At 41.5% G+C, this 20,097-nt stretch overlaps 1 long non-coding RNA gene across 1 annotated transcript; it reads right to left on the reverse strand.

The window, feature by feature from the left end:
- Positions 1 to 684: 684 nt before the first annotated feature.
- On the reverse strand, positions 685 to 7,246 carry LOC136484064 (uncharacterized). The gene is made up of 3 exons (XR_010765756.1): positions 2,833 to 7,246; positions 1,663 to 1,712; positions 685 to 912 (listed from the first exon to the last, which is right to left on the reverse strand). It is a non-coding gene; the product is annotated as an uncharacterized lncRNA (long non-coding RNA).
- Positions 7,247 to 20,097: the final 12,851 nt, after the last annotated feature.

The following is a 20,097-nucleotide window of genomic DNA, read 5'->3' on the forward strand; positions in this document are numbered from 1 at the left end:
CTAAATCTGATGTGACTGAATTTTTCCGTCGATGTCGTTGAATTTTTCTATCGACGCCTTACCGACAAGGAAATCTCCTTACCGACATTAAAATTCATGTACCGACAGATTGTTCTGCCGCTTTAGTTCTATCGGTGTTTTCCTGTCGGCAAACCAACAGAAAAATTAATTTCTTAATTTCCTAGTCGGTATTGTGTATTTTTCTGCCAGTTTTTGCTCCGACAGGAAAATTTTAGTTTCCAGTAGTGGGTGTGTAAATGGGTCAAACTACCATTTAGATGAACAATTTTATCACATATTTCTGTACTAATAAAATTAAGTAGTGTTGGTAACTGGGGCGAAGACAGGGGATGCTGGAGAGGGCCGGCCCCGGCCCCCTAACATTGATATTTTTCTATCAGACCCCTTAATGACCTAGCTAATTTGTCATGTAATTAAATAGTAAATGTCCCTTCTATTAACATTTGTCCCCCTAATTTTAAATTCTGGCTTCGCCACTGGTTGGTAGATTCCGGTGAAGGAATTGGAACCTTGTGTTTGTTGGTCAAAACATGCGGGTAGTGACGCTGATAGTGTAACACCCCAAAACCTTACTACCTAATATGCCAGCACAAGAGTTGGAAACTAGAATGATCAACAACAATTTTGGCAGCATCTCCCCTTAAACCGGAGCAACACGGAAGCAACAACGTATATAGAGATATAAATAAGTACACTATCCAGATATAGCATCCTAATGAGCGTATAAGCCTCAATGACAGACTATAGAAAACATCCTAACAATAACCACAAGTAGAAACTTCACTTCCAGTCATGCTATTATTACCACAAACCTTCACACTAGAAGGGGACATGCACGTGCCGAGTGTGCCGCTACTTTCCCACCCTCTAAGCAAAAGCCACCTGAAGCGTCTGGAAAGATAGAAAGGAGGTGTGAGATATAAAAATCTCAGCAAGTAAACTGCTTTAACAAGCCATTTAAACCACAAATTCATTAAGCATCAATTTATACATAAGTTATATGTCAGCCGACAATAAGCCATGGGATGTGTCCAACAATTGATATAAACGCATACGTGGTAAAGATTAGTAACCACCAAGGCAATGAGATAATTCCAACCAGTGATGTATCCTCATATAAGATAAAGATTAGTCATCACCAACCCTTGGAGAAGCGTAGCTTCTCACTAACTCTCCCAAAGCCTCAGACCAAGGAAGCTTTCCTGCCATAGTCCAAAATCAAAATGCATATGCATTGCAAATGCCATGTCTCCTGCCTTCATACCCAACAAGGTATGAAGCCGCATCGATAAACGATGTTGTACCGGTACGGTCACTGCTTAGCAGCGACATAACTCCATATGCCAATGAATGCATATGATGCAGTGCAAATGCCACAAGAAGAATAATAAATAACCACATATAACACCATGAGCATCTCTCCATGGGGACAAGAAGCCTTGTTCCATTGAACCAACATGAGCATCATCAAGCCACCAGTGTAGGACATTGTTAATTAAATAGAGAGCATATAGCATGTCACAAAGTCATTATATCATGGCTGAGAGGCAACACAATATTGTATTGGTTCTGAATTTTAAAGGTGGAGGTAGAATAAATAACAAGCTAAAGCCGGTTGCAACCACCGTTACGTTTACTTGCCTTCACCGATGATAGATCAAAGAGTTGGGCACACTCCAATTGCAAATCACCTGATCACAAGTAGTACTCTCAGTACGAACACTATTATTCAAACAAAGACATACGCACTAGAATACCCAAACCCATAGATCAAGCCATTACCAACGCAGTTCGGTTAATAACAATAGCACTGTTGCTTCTCTATTTCTTCCAGTTTTAACCATACATCCAAAGATTATCACAATTTACCAGATGATATAAAACTCCATTACATACAACTTTCCTATATTAAGATTCACCATAAGAGATCTCTAAGATGGCATCAACAATTTCTGAACTTAACTGAACTTTTCTGATGAGGAAACATAACAGTAAACTTATAAAATCCATAACTAGAGATATACTTATCCAACAAATATGTTTGTTATCAATCTGAAAAGGGTAAGAAAAGCTATACAACCTTTGTTTATATCACAAGTTCAGATTCTTCCATTAAGATGGCCAAACATTGAATGGATACAAAACTGTCCAGAACTGACAGAGAAGTACTAAAACTGTACTACCTCCTATTCCCTTCATCCAAAAATTCCAAGATTTCTATATGAAATAGATAAGTCCATTATCCACAACTCTCTAAGTCATTGGGTCCCCGAGAAAAAATCATTTAGATGATCTAATCTTGGTTAGAAGTTCGGACTGACAATCTGTCAGACATTGCACAACATCTTTACTGAACATTCCATATCAGTAGTTACATAAACCCTACAAAGATCAACTTTACCATTCTGGAAAGGTAATGAAAAAAAAAAACTACAAATCTCTTATAATTTCTAGAGTCCCATCATGCCTCTAAGTTTCTCCAAAACCTCTTATATCCCACTCTGTCCAGAACTTTGTCAGGGAAACACAGGTAACTTAGAAAAATCATATCTCTCAAACAATTTATCCTAAAATCATGATATTTGACGAGATAATAGATCTGAATGTCTTCTACAACTTTGTAGTTCACCAAAACTGCTATTTCGGCCTCTAAGTAGCCCTAATCACTTCCCCTACAAAAGCTACAGGAACTGCACCACTAAAATCCATGGAATGACATCCCAACAACTTTTATTCCCCTCTAATCCACTTATACCCAAGGCCAAACTCCACCCTAAACACCCAACTTGTGCAGGGAGAAATCCAACTCACCTTGGTCACCCACAAACCCTAGGGCGACGGAAAGGGATGGGAAAGGACCGATCTCCATGAAAGATGCACCTCTTCTTGCTCCTCAATCCATTTTTCTCCTTCCCCCCTGGTTGCTGCTGCTTGGAGGAGCTTCTAGAGAGGGAGAGGGTGCAGGGGAGGGGAGAGACACGAGCTGGAGAAGAGGGGCTCGAGCAGGGAGAGGAGGGGCTGGTCTGGAGGTTGAAGGAGAGAGGAGGGGGTGCTGATCTAAAGGAGTTAAAGAGGGGTGTGGGCTGGTTGGGCCTTGGCCCTTCTCAAACTTTTTTTCTTTCAGTTTTTTTTTGGGCGTTACATTCTACCCACCTTAAAAAGAATTCGTCCCCGAATTCCTCTACTAGTAAGTAAACCAAATTATAAGACTCTTATCAAGAGCAACAATTAATAGGTAGTTTGGCCAAGACCTCATTGTACGAAGTGAGAAACACTTATATGCTCTAGAATGCTGAACTCATAAATCATATTCTCTATAAACAATAAATCCTTAAACTCAAATTCAAGTCTCGATAAAGACATTGCAATAGCAAAGAAGTTAGTGGAAAAAAATCTAGCATCACATTTCCTTTTTTTTGGCTCATCCTACAACAGCAAACTAACATGTAAATATCCGACACAATTGTCTGGCTTTCCTACCACACCAAAGAACATGACAAAGTGTGGCCACAAATGTGCCTTACTCAGATAGCTTACTTCTAAGACAATCTTAAAATGGCCCTTCTAAAAAGCTGCCTTGCTTGTAACTTCCTCGATAAAATGGTCAAGCCACAAGATGATAAAAGAAACAAACTAAGAAATTTCATAGGCTCCACTGGAATAAACAAGCAAGTGCGTTTTCCAATTACTTGACAAAGCAACATATAGGGAACAAACAACTACAACATAGCGACTGTACATCACACTTAATTTGCCCAACTTCTGGTTAGAACATTCATCAAACAGATGATGATCCGTGACTCCATGGGTAGTCAACATTTGCCTTAGACTAACTAGTAGCTTGAAGCGGCTCCATCAAACTATGAAGCACAAATTTGTGCCAAAACTAGTTTTTTTCTTTATACACCATAGACTATGCATCCATCTATGAGCAAAGAATCGAAGACAGCACACTTGCTTCCTTTCACCTCAAGTTTTCCTCGTGGAACAGACAGACTAGCATGACTACCAAACTCTTAAAAGATGCATACATCAAAGTGTCAGATGTAACCTTAGCTACTCCACATAGGGACAAACACTAAATCAAGCATGACCAACTTGCCAAACAAACACAACAAATAGAAACCTTGATGCAACCTACAAGTTTGTCTTTGTCTTATAGGCACAAGCACAAACATATATGAATAACAAGTAAAGCATCGCTATACTCCAATACATTGAGCAAAACAAAACGACAAGCACTATTTTCAGCTAACAACAACATGACTTTTTTTTATATATATTTATGTATCTTGAATGTACAAAAGCAATGATAGTGAATAATTACATATTAAAAAAAACTACAAAACCAGGTCTACAGCTTTCATGAAAACACACTATTTTCATTCTGAATTTAAGCATAACAAAATTTTAGTTGAATTCAGATAGTGAAATTTTCCAAAATTCTAATAGTCATTGGTATAATGTTTATACCTACTAAAATACTTGCTCAACAATTACCAAACTTTACCATAACATGTAACGTCATCTTGTACACAACGTTTGTTCTTTTGATACTTTCAGCATAAAAATCACCAAGATGTCCTAATTAATGTAGTAATATTGAACACATAATTTTACATCAGAAACCAACAACTCACTCAGAAAGATATATTTCTGATATGACAATTAATTTACACCATTGGAAAGATATTGAAGAACACTACAACTATGGTATTCATTACAAAGACTAGTTAGACCTTTAACATTGTCAAAAATTGGATCAATCTATTACTTCCCAGAACAACATGGAAACAGCAACAGTTATAGTAAAAAAAACATAACTCTCAAACCACAAAGCCTAAAAATGTGAAATTTCACGAGCAGAATATGAGGGTAATATCTATAAATTTGGTGTTCAAGGCTTTGGCCAATTTGGCCTCCAACAAAGACAAAAAAAATGGCGATGAACTAAGACTGCACAACCTCATAGCTTCTCAGAACGTGGACATGATAACTTATGAGAACAACTCTATCTAATCCAACGAAAAGAACTAATGTATAAATCTAATCCAAAACAAGGGGGTTAAATAAGATTCATCTCACCTAGATCACACCAATCAAAACCTAGGGTTTGTGCAACCCTTTTTCCTCTCGTTCACTTTTCTTCCTTCTTCTATCTATCCCTCCTTCCTTCTCTGGTTCTTCAATGACAGCAGGAGACAACATGAATCCAAAAGCTTGGAAAAAGAAATGGGAGTCCTAGGTAGACTAGCGCAAGGGAAAAGGAAAAGAAGAGACTCAGGTGAAACAGTCACAAAAAACGCTCACAATAGGGCCGTCTATGTTACTGTAGCACAAGTTAATGTTGTCCTATTATAAATTTCCCTTCCATAAATCTTATATCAGCCACAGCTTCGCAATCCAAACTCCAAACAACACAGATGTGTAGTTGAACAAAAAGATGAGTTCGTTGAGCCCCATGTAACTATGGTCTTTGATCATCCATCTAAGCATCGGATATTTTTTTTATTTGCCACTCAATAAAACTCTTGTCGGCCCATTTACCATTTTGCGCTTCTTAAGACACAAAACTTATTCTGGGGGTTACATCCTATCTTCCTTAAAAGAATTCGTCCTCGAATTCTCTAGATCAAACATTAAGAAGAAAAAAAAATACCACTAACAAATAAAGACACATGTATGAGCTAGAAAGATAATTAGCATACACGTAAATAATAAGATCAGTTCAATCAAACAACACTGACAGCTAAGGAATCAAATGAGAGAACTTCACATCTCTGAAAAACATAAACATCATGTTTAGCATGATAGGCTCGCGAAAATAAAGCACGAGGCCTAAATCAACCATCTCCAACTTTCTATTCATACACTAACAAACATATATGACTCCTAGAACTCATGGGCTACTCCACTTCGTTAACTGAAACCAAGGGATAAACTTAAGGCAAATTGTAACAAAACTATCATGCAACAACATTTCTTCAACATCAAATCTAGAATGTCTTAAACCTTCCTTTAACTTGAGGATCATTCAAGCAATAGGAACCAGTAGGTCAGCTACCACTACGTTTGAAGACTCACCAACATACACATCTTCATTCCATTGGTTTTTTTTTTTTTTTTGCTAATGAGTGATGTCCACACTATTCCCCTCGCTGAGGGTTATGTATTGTAACTTCATGTTTCTAAAGGAAACAATCATTACATGTATGTCAAGGAAGCATGGCAAGAACCTAAACACCATATCCAACTTAGCCATAGAGGCACAACCATAATAAAACTATAAGTCATCATCCTTACCAATAGATCACAAATACCATTTTCAAAAATAAACTTCTATACAACCACTATTAGATCAACAATACCACTCTGATAGGCTAAATTAAAGCCACAAAGATCAGCACTATAGCCTTAAAATCCATAAACACATAGGCTACACAAATAATTCTACAAAGCTTTTTCTACTTCAAGACACACTTTATTATCCAAATCAATAACAATCGCAACATTACTTAAACATTAAGTAATAGGAAAAAGGTATTAACACATACTCCATGTCAACATGGTTATAGGCATCTCTAGGAACCTCTCAAAAATCCACCTGAGTCTTGCTCTCATTATATCTTTGATACTAGCACAAAAGTAGAGATTGATTTGCATGAAAGGACTCCACCAGACTAAGGGTAAACCAATATAGCATTATATCTACAGGACAAAACATATAATGACCCACCCATCTGATATGTCAAGAGTAAATAGTTAGAATGCACGGCATGGAGGCCAACCCATCCGCCATTCAACCATTTCCTTTGAATATAGATGCTTGGGTCAACGTAACACGCAGGCAACCTCACTTGACAGAAAAAAAAACCCAACTCCCAACCTAAAGTGCATGTGTGTCAATTTTTTATAGCCAGTCAAGTTTCAATAAAGCCTAGAACCTATAACCTATGCTCCGATACCAACTGTAACACCCCAAAACCTTACTACCTAATATGCCAGCACAAGAGTTGGAAACTAGAATGATCAACAGCAATTTTGGCAGCATCTCCCCTTAAACCGGAGCAACGCGGAAGCAACAACGTATATAGAGAGATATAAATAAGTACACTATCTAGATATAGCATCCTAATGAGCGTATAAGCCTCAATGACAGACTATAGGAAACAACCTAACAATAACCACAAGTAGAAACTTCACTTCCAGTCAAGCTATTATTACCACAAACCTTCACACTAGAAGGGGACATGCACGTGCTGAGTGTGCCGCTACTTTCCCACCCTCTAAGCAAAAGCCACCTGAAGCGTCTGGAAAGATAGAAAGGAGGTGTGAGATATAAAAATCTCAGCAAGTAAACTGCTTTAACAAGCCATTTAAACCACAAATTCATTAAGCATCAATTTATACATAAGTTATATGTCAGCCGACAATAAGCCATGGGATGTGTCCAACAATTGATATAAACGCATACGTGGTAAAGATTAGTAACCACCAAGGCAATGAGATAATTCCAACCAGTGATGTATCCTCATATAAGATAAAGATTAGTCATCACCAACCCTTGGAGAAGCGTAGCTTCTCACTAACTCTCCCAAAGCCTCAGACCAAGGCAGCTTTCCTGCCATAGTCCAAAATCAAAATGCATATGCATTGCAAATGCCATGTCTCCTGCCTTCATACCCAACAAGGTATGAAGCCCCATCGATAAACGATGCTGTACCGGTACGGTCACTGCTTTGCAGCGACATAACTCCATATGCCAATGAATGCATATGATGCAGTGCAAATGCCACAAGAAGAATAATAAATAACCACATATAACACCATGAGCATCTCTCCATGGGGACAAGAAGCCTTGTTCCATTGAACCAACATGAGCATCATCAAGCCACCAGTGTAGGACATTGTTAATTAAATAGAGAGCATATAGCATGTCACAAAGTCATTATATCATGGCTGAGAGGCAACACAATATTGTATTGGTTCTGAATTTTAAAGGTGGAGGTAGAATAAATAACAAGCTAAAGCCAGTTGCAACCACCGTTACGTTTACTTGCCTTCACCGATGATAGATCAAAGAGTTGGGCACACTCCAATTGCAAATCACCTGATCACAAGTAGTACTCTCAGTACCAACACTATTATTCAAACAAAGACATACGCACTAGAATACCCAAACCCATAGATCAAGCCATTACCAACGCAGTTCGGTTAATAACAATAGCATTGTTGCTTCTCTATTTCTTCCAGTTTTAACCATACATCCAAAGATTATCACAATTTACCAGATGATATAAAACTCCATTACATACAACTTTCCTATATTAAGATTCACCATAAGAGATCTCTAAGATGGCATCAACAATTTCTGAACTTTTCTGACGAGGAAACATAACAGTAAACTTATAAAATCCATAACTAGAGATATACTTATCCAACAAATATGTTCGTTATCAATCTGAAAAGGGTAAGAAAAGCTATACAACCTTTGTTTATATCACAAGTTCAGATTCTTCCATTAAGATGGCCAAACATTGAATGGATACAAAACTGTCCAGAACTGACAGAGATGTACTAAAACTGTACTACCTCCTATTCCCTTCATCCAAAAATTCCAAGATTTCTATATGAAATAGATAAGTCCATTATCCACAACTCTCTAAGTCATTGGCCCCGTGCACCCAGCGGCGGCGTCCTCGGCCCCATGCCCCCACTAGCAGCGTCCTCGGCACCGCGCCCCCTGCGTCCGAACCCCAACCGCCGTGCCCCCGGTGACCATGCATGCGCTCCCTCCCTTAGCTAGGGCAAAATAGGCCGTTGTCCATACTGGGACCCACATGTGGAAGATGACATTGTGAAAAGCTACTATTTTTAGCTTTATCCCACCTCAATCTCATGTCTCAGCAGATTTTCAGGAGTTTCACCCATGAAAATATTTGCAAAACGGGTGATGGGCAAAAAACAACTCACAACAACTTATGAAAGTGTTGGTGAAGTTACTCTAAACAGGACCTAACTAGCATTGTCGATGATTCGACTCCCAAGGCCTCAGGCTTCATCGGGTCACACGACTACGTGAGACGCCATCGCTTGAGACACATCGCGACCCTTCGAGTTCGACAAGGCGACTACCTGACGAGGGCGCAAGCTAACACCGATTGCCGGCTTGTCGGAGGCAGACGCCGTTGCTGTGGCTCTGCCAACCAGGAGAGCAGGAACTAGGTACGAATACGATTACTGAATACGAGCTGCTTGCTTGCTTTATTTCGTTGAACCTCAATCCAAATATTATATTGATCGATGGTTGGCCAGACAGTCTGTGTAGACCTTTATTTATTGCTAGTACAAATGTGTTACGTCACTAATGGATAAATTCCAATAAAAACAGCTAGCGCTATATCATTGAAGATTAACATTCGATTCTATACTAGTCATCTCTTCGTCATCATTCCAGAATGTCAACTATGAATTATATTGTCTATATGAACACCTTGTCTTAGGTATATGTAACACCAAAAACAAATAGAAAGCATGACGTGCCTCTATGGACGTCTATTAATTGTATTATTGAAAGATAAATTCAGCTACCATTTTGTACCAAATGCAAATTAAACTTGTTTATCCACATGATGTCAGATCTACCAACTTCTATCAAATTCAAATACTATTGAAACAGTATTTTTCTTTAAGTAGTAATTGTTGAAATGTAGTTATACTAAGTACGTTATATTTTAAGCATTGTCTTTTGATATTACCCTTATTTGTAGCTATATGTGAGATTTGACTTCCTGGGCTCACATATGGTGCGTATCTAGTTTTGTTCTTAAAACCGGGTGCTATAGCAGAATGGTGAATACTTGATCCAACAGCTTGAGATGGTCCTCCATATTTGAGCTGTAAACCAGTATATCATCCATGAACACCAAGACTCCTTTCCTCAATAGGGCTGCAAAGATAGTGTTCATGAGGCTTTGAAATGTAGCTGGTGCATTTGTGAGTCCAAAGGGCATCACTAAGAACTCATAAAGACCACTGTGAGTGCTGAAGGTTGTCTTGTACTGTTCTCCATCAGCCATACAGATTTGATGATAACCTGATCTAAAGTCAAGTTTAGTGAACCAGGAAGCACCAGCCAGTTCATCTAATAGCTCATCCACCACAGGCATTGGGGGTTCGTTTTTGATAGTTATGGCATTCAAGTGCCTGTAATCAATACAAAACCTCCATGTACCATCCTTCTTCCTTACAAGCAGTACTGGAGAAGCAAATGGGCTCGTGCTTGGCCTAATAACTCCTTGATCCAACATTTGTTTTAACTATTTCTTAATTTCATCCTTTTGAATTGGTGAGTACTTATTGGTCCAACTTTCACTGGTTGGGCCCCAGCGATCAAGGGTGTTGGCCCCTCATTTCTGAGAGTCCTTTGGTGCATCTGTACTTGCGCCAGGATCACACATAAGTACGCACAACAACAGAAATTGCACACAAATTTATAGGAAAGTACCGAGCTTTTATTGATATCTAGAAGTAAGGTCTTACAACAGTGGCCCAGAGGGAAAAGCCATAGGCTTTACACAGCTAACCGGGTTCCATTGCCGTGAAGCGGCATTTTATTACAGCGGGGTGGTAGCTACTACAGTGGAAATCTATAGTGTAACGATATTCTAAACCACAGGCACGCTTCAGCATGGTCGAAAGCCTAGATCCTAAGACTCATTCGCCTGATTCCTAGTCCTCATGGTACATCTCTTCATCGCCATGGCAGTCCTCCTCAGCATTGAAATCTATGAGTCAACAACGGGTGAGTAAATACGTACTCCGCAAGCCCTAACCATAGGGTTTGGTGGAGTGGGTGGTGAAGGCTTGTGTGGTGGATGGTTGGTGGAGGGGATGGTGATGGCTTGGTGGTGTGGTGGATGGTAGTTGATGGTGGAGTAGTGGGGTAGTATGGTTCATTTGAATATAAAGTTGGGTCCTGGGAGAGTATTACCATTCTCGCCAGTCCCCGGGTTAGTAATAAGGATTGATTATTCACATTAGTCTAGTTTTATTACACATAAAACTAAATCTAATCATAAGTGATCTCATCCCGGTGGTTGCCCATTCCAAGGACGTGGCTATTCGAATAGATTCAATATGCTCTGCAGAGGGTGTACAAATTTCCCCACATGATAGGCACAATCCCATCCATGATCAGTGGACAGAATAGGCCTAACGAGACCCATACCCGAAAGTACGCGACCTTAGATGTTCATATAATTCTACCACGGCTTCTTAGGGGTTAGAAATACACAAAGTTTTGGATGATCACATAGCATCCAATTCAATAACCCAGATGATACCATATCGTTCGGTCAATAATATAAGGGGCTCGAACATGGCCAAATCAAGGGCTTTACATGGAGGATCACATAGCAACCACGCCAACTGGACCACGGAAGATCACAAAGCATCCGTGTCATCTCCTGATAATCCGTTGCCACTCCGGCCTCCTAGTAGAAATTATACTTCTATCTAACGAGGTGTGGGGATCCAGCCTACCCATATAGACATGTAGCTGGATGGATGTCTGACCAGCCGAGATGGCCTATGAACCAGTCCTTATGTGACCAAGGTGAGTATCTCCCAACAGGAACCCTCACTAGGCGATCCTGCCAAGGTAGCTTATACCACATAAGTTACCCCTTACTCACCCCCTGTCGATATCTCGTTTAGGTTTATCATTTTATAGTTTATGTCATCACAGTGATTATCCTCAAGTTCTTTCATATCTTAGAGCTCATAAAGTATCACGAGATGCTTTATCATATTATCCATATCATCATCATATTAATCGAGCTCATAATTCATTATATTCCATATATTCAAAAAGGAAGGATATAATATTAAGTATATTAATGGAAGGGTGGAGGTTTATGTTAGAGGTGGTAGGGTATGGTGGTGGTGGAAGGGGTAGTTAGGACTTTACTTCGTTGTTGTCTCCTTCCGGATCGTCTACGTAGTCTAGGTCCTCACTTTCTTGGTACTCACCATCGGCTACTCCTATCGACCAATGGCGAAGAGAGGAAGAAGAAAGGGGGAGGTGGCGCTAATGGTGACGACAGTTCCCAATTTGGGGAAACTTGACCTAGGGCTCTACTGAGAGGAGAAGAGGAGGAATGGAGGGGGAGATGGTGTGTTCTAGCTATCGGTGAAGCTCGTAGCGGTGCCGGTGAGGCCAGAGCGTCACCGGCCGGGCCTATTTATAGGCCAGCACGGCGGCGCTAGTGGGAAAAATATCTCCCGACCATTGGAGATATTTCGGCCACCGTGCAAGTGCTTGGATGGCTAAGGCGGTTCGCCATAGTGCAGCTGTACCCATGCACGCGTCAGGGCTTGAAGCTCATCCATGGCGGGCAACGGTCAGCGGAGGTGGTGTCGTCGTGTGGCCATGGCGGGCAGAGAGGGAGAGAGAGAAAGAGAGGGGGCGCGGTGGAGCCTAGAAGGTTAAGGAGATGGCCTCGATCTTATCCATTCCGCTAGGGTGGAACGGGCGGCGGTGCGGCCGAGGCGGCTGCCATGGGCGTAGTATTCTCGCCGGTGGTGAGGTAGAAGACGGCGATGCGTCGGTCCCCGTGTGTCAGTGGTAGGAGAGGAGAGGGGAGGGCGTGGGCGCACGAGTGGGCTGGACCTACTGCCGCTACGGCCCGGTGCGGGAGTGAGGGAGAGGGAGGAGGCGCGTGCGCGGCTAGGCCTGGTGCCAGCCCACGCGGGAAAGGGAACGGGCATGCCACGGGCCAAAAGGAAGAGGAGGAGGAGAAGGACCCCGTGAACCCTTTTCCAATTTCCATTTCTCTTTTCTATTTTCTATATTGAGTTTGGAAATGAGTTTTGAATTCAAATTTGTTTGAGAGGTTTTTAGAAAATGTGTACCGCCATATGTTCAAACAAGCAAGCAAGCAATCATTCCAACCAAGGTCACTCATGTAGTTTCTATTTGGTTGATTTATTTATTCATGCTAGATAATTTCCTAGATGGGTTAAATTAATCCCTATTCAAGTGGTTTACTCCCTTTTGAGTTGGTGTTTATTTGTTTTATGTAAAGGTTTAAAAAGTTCAAATTTTTAGTGATTGTTATTTTAGGGTCAAAATTCAGGGTGTTACAGACCTACCCCCTTAAAAACAATCTCATTCTCGAGATTCGAACTAATCCTTGAATAGATAGAGAAATTTCTTTCTGAGATCATCTTCTCTTTCCCATGTGGCCTTTCTTACTGCTGTTCTCCTAGTTTGTCGGGTGGCAATATCCAATATCTTAATTGGTCTTTCCTGATACTGTAAATCTAGTTGCAGATCCATTGCTTCCATGGGTGCTTGCTCTTCTGGTACACTCAAACACTGTTTTAGTTGTGATGCGTGGAATACATCATGCACATCTGACATTTCCAGAGGCAGTTCTAGAATGTAAGCTACAACTCCAATTTTCTCAATGATCTTTTATGGTCCAATGTACCGTGGTGCCAACTTTCCTCTGACTTGGAATCTTCGAGTGCCTCTGATAGGGGATACTTTCAGATAGACATAGTCTTTAGGCTGGAATTCTAGTGGCCTTCGTCGTGTGTCTGCATAGCTCTTTGGTCTGCTTTGTGCCGCTTTTAGATTTTCTTAGACCTTAGCTAGTTGTTCTTTTGCATCCTTAATTAGGTCTGGTCTGAACAAGGTCCTTTCTCCAACTTCAGACTACATTAATGGTGTCCAACTCTTCCTTCCATATAGTGCTTCGAACAGTGCCATCTTCAAGCTTGCCTGGTAACTATTATTGTAAGAAAACTCAGCGAATGATAAACTTCTTTCCCAGTCTTTTCCATAGGTGAGTGCACAGGCTCGCAGCATGTCTTCCAAGATCTGGTTTACTCATTCTTTTGTCCATCTGTCTGAGGGTGATAGGCTGAGCTATAGTCCAAGTGTGTTCCTAGGGCAGCATGTAGGCTTTTCCAGAAGCGTGCCATGAATTGAGTACCCCGGTCTGACACAATTCGGCTTGGTACTCCATGTAGTCGAAGGATATTGTCTATGTATAGTTGTGCCAGTTTGTTTCCCCGGTAGTTGGCTTTTACTAGTATGAAGTGAGCTAGTTTTGTCAATCTGTCTACTACAAACCATATTGAATCATTACCTTTCTGTGTTACTGGCAACCCTACTATAAAGTCCATGCTAATCTCATCCCATTTCCATTCTAGGATGTGTAGAGGTTGGAGTAGTCCTACCGGTTGCTGGTGTTCTGCCTTTACTTGTCGGTAGGTATCACATCATGCCACATATTCTACGGCATCTATTTTCATCTCGTTCCACCAATATTTCTGCTTGAGGTCCATATACATTTTGGTGGATCCTGGGTGGATGGAGTATGCTGATTGATGCGCTTCGTCCAATATCAGTCTTCTGAGCATCTTGTCTCGGGGTACGCATATCCAATTCTCGTACCATAATGTCCCTAGTTCATCCACCTTAAATCCTGGGGTTTCATTTTCAACACTCTGCTTCTTGAGTCGTTGTATCTCTTCATCCTTGTCATGAGCTATCTTTATTTGATCTTCTAATGTGGGTCGCAAGTGTAGGGCATTTAAGATGCCATGTGGTATAATTTGTAAGTTTAGGTGGCGGACTTCTCGAGCTAATTCTGGTCTTCGATTTAGGGTTGTAAGGTAGTGGCAATAAGACTTTCTGCTTAGTGCATCTGCGACTACGTTGGCCTTCCCCGGGTGGTATTGTACACTTAGGTCATAGTCATTGATCAACTCTAGCCATCTTCGTTGTCGTAGGTTCAGGTCCGGTTGGGTGAAGATATACTTCAAACTCTTATGGTCCGTAAATATTTCACACTTGTTTCCAATGATATAGTGTCTCCATATCTTGAGTGCGTGTACCACTGCTGCTAATTCTAGGTCATGTGTTGGATAGTTTTCTTCATGCTTCTTTAATTGTCTGGAGGTGTAGGCGACTACTTTGTTGTCCTATATCAAGACACATCCTAATCCTTGTCGGGAGGCGTCGCAGTATACTACAAAACTTCAGTGAATATCGGGTAATGTGCGTATTGGGGCCATGGTTAATCTAGTCTTTAGTTCTTGGAAGCTCTTTTCACATGCTTCTGTCCATTTAAACTCCTTTCCTTTATGAATTAGGGATGTCATTGGTCTAGCAATCTTAGAAAATCCTTCGATGAACCTTCTATAGTAGCCTGCTAATCCGAGGAAACTGCAGATCTCTATTACATTTGCTGGTTGTTTCCATTCTGACACCGCTTTCACTTTTTTCGGGTCTACTTTTACTCCGTCTATGGTGATGATACGTCCCAAAAAAGCGACTTCTTGTAACCAAAATTCACACTTGCTGAATTTTGCGTATAGCTCATGGGCTCTTAGCTTGTTCAGTATTACCCTTAAATGTTGTTCATGTTCTTCGGCACTCTTGGAATATATGAGAATATCATCGATGAACACTACTAGAAACTTATCTAGATCTTCCATGAAGACTTTGTTCATTAGGTTCATAAAGTATGCAGGTGCGTTGGTCAGTCCAAACGGCATCACGGTAAACTCGTATTGTCCATAGCGGGTTACAAACGCTGTCTTTGGTATATCGCTGAGTCGAATCTTCAACGGATAGTATCCTGACCTCAAGTCTATCATCGAAAAATATTTAGCTCCTTTTAGTTGGTCAAACAGGTCATCGATCCTTGGTAGTGGGTACTTATTCTTGATGGTAACTTCATTTTGCGATTGGTAGTCTATGCACATTCGTAGACTTCCATCCTTCTTTTTCACAAATAACACTAGTGATCCCCATGGTGATGAACTTGGTCTGATATACCCCTTTTCTTGTAATTCTCGTAATTGTTTCTTTAACTCTTCCAACTCATTGGCCGACATCTGGTATGGTCTCTTTGCTATTGGAGCGGTTCTAGATATCAAGTCAATGATGAATTCCAAATCTCTATCTGGCGGCATTCCAGGAAATTCCTCAGGGAACACATCGGGGTACTCACAACCTACTGGCACTTCTTCAATTGTCTTAGCTTCTATGTTGCAAACCATTGGCTGAGCCTTTGGAGCTTGGGGGTGGCATTCTACTTTTATTCCATTGTGGTTTATCAAAGTTACTGCCTTAGCTCTACACGATATATTCACATGATGTTTCCTTAACCAATCCATTCCCAATATTATGTCTAATACTTTTGTCTTTAATACTACTAGGTCTGCTAGAAACTCAACTCCGTCTATCATTATCTTTACTCGAGGACATTTTAGTGAACATTTGAGGATAGCTCCGGGGGTACGTATCCAGAGAGGGATGGGGAGTAACACCGTTCTCAAATCATTTTTAAGCACAAAACAAGCAGAAACAAACGAATGTGAGGCTCCAAAATCAAACAACACGCTTGCCGAAGCGGAGTTGACAAGGATCTCACCGTACACAACATCGGGTGCTTCCTGTACTTCTTCCGCATTCACGTGGTTGACTCGGCCTTGCCCAAAAGTTTGGGCACTCCTTCTCTGCTGTCTAGAGTTTTGAGGTCCATTGCGTCCAATTCCTAAGGCTGCTGTCCTATTGCTATCCGTGGATGGTGCGGGAGCAGATGCTACTGATTTATTAGCATATGGGCATTGGGCAACTCTGTGTCTGAGTTGTTGGCATCCTAAACATGTCAGATCTGAGGCTGCACTATTGTTATTCTTGGGCTGATTATTATTGTTGTAGTTCTTGTAGTTGGATGTGGCCTGCTGCGAGTTGGTTCTAGATGATCTGTATTGCATGGTGGACTGGTATTTTGCGGTTGTGGTGTTGTTGGTCCTAACCCGTTGCGTCCTTTCTTATTGACGGGCACGTTGCAAGTTGAACTTACGCTTCCTTTCACCTTCCATCTTTGAGCGTTCTTCTTCCAATAGTATGGTGCGATTCATCAGGGTATTGAAGTCTAGATAGATGTGGGTAATGATTTGTGTCCTTAGAGCTGAGTTAAATCCTCTTCTGAAGCATCTCTGTTTCTTCTTGTCGGTATTAACATCTTCTGGTACATAGCATGACAGCTTCATAAACTTGCGGATGTACTGATTTACTGTCATTGCTGCTTGTGTTAAGTAGCAGAATTCTTCTGCCTTCATTTCCATTATTCCTTTTAGGGATGTGATAGTTGCGGAATTCTTCTATAAACTCTTCCCATGTGATGGTTTCGGGGTCGTCAACTGCATCTTGATAATTTTCCCACCATTCTCCTGTGGCTCCAACAAGCTGATGGATGGCTAGGGTGATGTTTACCTCATCGGTTGCGCGTACCGCATTTAACTTCTTAATGATTGTACGCAACCAGTCCTCTGCTACTACGGGGTCATCCTCGGAACTATCGAAGGTAGGTGGGTGAAGCCTCATAAATGCGGCCATTTTTTCTTGTCCATTTCCATTGTCAGGCCTTCTGGTGAGGGCTTCCATGAGATGTGTCTGTCAATCCATAATTTCTACCAAGGTAGGTGAGGTTGCGGAATATCTTCGGCTGGTTCTGGGATGTTTTCATTTTGGTTAACCTCTTCTTCCATTGCTTCATTCTCCCTTTCTTGTGCTCAGATGTTGTTATCCTGTGGTTGTTCTTGCCCATAATTTTGATTTTGCTGCCAGCGATTTCCACGATTTTGCCTGCCTCTAGGTGGTGGTGCAACATGTTCCTCTTCCTGAACCTACCTTTCAACTGCCCTTTCTCGGCGCTACTGAATTCGGGCGGATCTCCTTTCCATCTGTTGCTTTGGCACAACATGGATGAGAAGATGTCCCGTGCGGTATTTGAGCAGAGGGAGGGTACTTGGAACACAAACAAACAAACAAGCATGCAAGGGCACACAATCATATTCAAACACACATTATATTACACCGCACGAACAGTTACATATATGATACAAGGTTGCATCATACACATCAACTGCTAGAACGATCACTACACAACGGTTCATACTTCTAGGACTAGCGGTGATACTAGTTACACTACTATTAGCAAAGACACACTTATTCTATGTCTAGTCACTTATTTATTCTACAACTAGATGCTATGACTCGACTTAGTTATTTTACACGAACTGTGTCTCGTGAAGGTCCCGGCACACAGCTTTGCCCTTTTCTTTGGCTAGCTGTCTTTCTCACAGCGCACAAAGTTCACGTGCATATCCATTAGCATCCTACCCTGGAAGGTACTCGTGATGGCCTGGCTATATTTGCATCCCCAGCAGTCTTCTTGGTGTTGAAATTATCAGTGAAAGATTCATTAGTATCATTGCTTTCATCATGATCAGACTGTGACTCCATTGGTATGTATCCATTCAAGTCATAGTGAGTGCGGTATGGATCATATCCTGAATTTGCTGGCGCCTTACCCCGCGGATCCTTTTCAATAATTTTTAATTCATCCTCTGGGGGCATGGCGAAAGTTCTCTTTCCTTTGTTCACCCTCCTTGAACGTTTCTCATGATTTGGACATTCAAGGGCCTTCCACAGTTCCTGCCTGTAGTATTCCTTTTTTCTCTCATAGTTGCCAGTTGTGATTTCATTATGAGTAGTTCCAGCTTTAGAGCCCTTGTTTCAGCTTCAGCATCCTTGGCCTTAGTAGTCCATTTCTTCAATTCCCGTTGCTGGTCTTCATAGAGGACGTCGTGAGCATGAAGGTACCTGACTGTGGACACTATAGTGTACTCCGGTGTCCGTTGTCCAACTTTTTCCATTTCTTCAACCTTCTCACTCCATATTGGGGTAGTCTAATCCATCACAGGGAAAAATCTTGCATGGGTGTTGTCAACCTTCGCTTCATAATCCTGACAAATATCTGCGGGAGCCTAGCGTGCTGCGATCTGGCATGTGTCACCTAGTTGTCTTCCATATGCTAGGATGCACCGAGTCCTGTATCCGGGGCTTAATGGATGCTCTGCAACATGCAGGTGTACCTCACACTTGGGCATACCGTCCTCCTGATACTCGAGTCCAAAGTATATGGGAGGCTCAGTACAACCAAGGCGTTGGAGTGTCTCCCAGAGGAGCTGTGGTAATCCTCCAACGGTCAGACAGTCCGATTTAACCCAGCCATCCTCCATATACTGCAAAATTTCAACTCTAGTTAGCAAATTTTGCAATACAAGTCAGGAGCAAAAGTTCGTCCCTATTAAACGTGTTCCAATCCTAGGGCTTCGTCCTGCGGTCAAGTTCGGCTCTAATACCACTCTGTCGGCCCCTCATTTATGAGGGTCCTTTGGTGCATCTGTACTTGTGCCAGGATCACACACAAGTACGCACAACAATAGAAATGGCACACAGATTTATAGGAAAGTACCAACCTTTTATTGATATCTAGAAATAAGGTCTTACAACAGTGGCCTAGAGGGCATAGCCATAGGCTTTACACGGATAACCGGGTTCCATTGCCATGAAGCTGTATTTTATTACAGCGGGGTGGTAGCTACTACAGCGGAAATCTATAGGGTAACGATACTCTAAACCATAGGCATGGTTGAGCGTAGTCGAAACCCTAGATCCTAAGACTCCACATGACTCCTAGTCCTCATGGTACATCTCTTTGTCGTCATGGCAGTATTCCTCAGCATTGAAATATGTGAATCAACAACGGGTGAGTACATACATACTCAGCAAGCCATAACCATAGCGTTTGGTGGAGTGGGTGATGAAGGCTTGTCTGGTGGATGGTTGGTGGAGGGGATTGTGATGGCTTGATGGTGTGGTGGATGGTAGTTGGAGGGGATGGTGATGGCTTGGTGGTGTGATGGATGGTAGTTGATGGTGGAGTAGAGGGGTAGTATGGTTCAGTTAATATAAAGTTGGGTCCTGGGAGAGTATTACCATTCTCGCCAGCCCCGGGTTTGTAACAAGGATTCATTAGTCACATTAGTCTAGTTTCATTACACATAAAAGTAAATCTAATCATAAGTGATCTCATCCCGGCGGTTGCCCATTTCAAGGACATGGCTATTCGAATAGATTCAATACGCTCTGCAGAGGGTGTACTAATTTCCCCACATGATAGGCGCAATCCCATCCATGAT

The sequence above is a fragment of the Miscanthus floridulus genome, chromosome 9 (genome assembly GCF_019320115.1).
Source record: "Miscanthus floridulus cultivar M001 chromosome 9, ASM1932011v1, whole genome shotgun sequence".
Taxonomy (NCBI): domain Eukaryota; kingdom Viridiplantae; phylum Streptophyta; class Magnoliopsida; order Poales; family Poaceae; genus Miscanthus; species Miscanthus floridulus.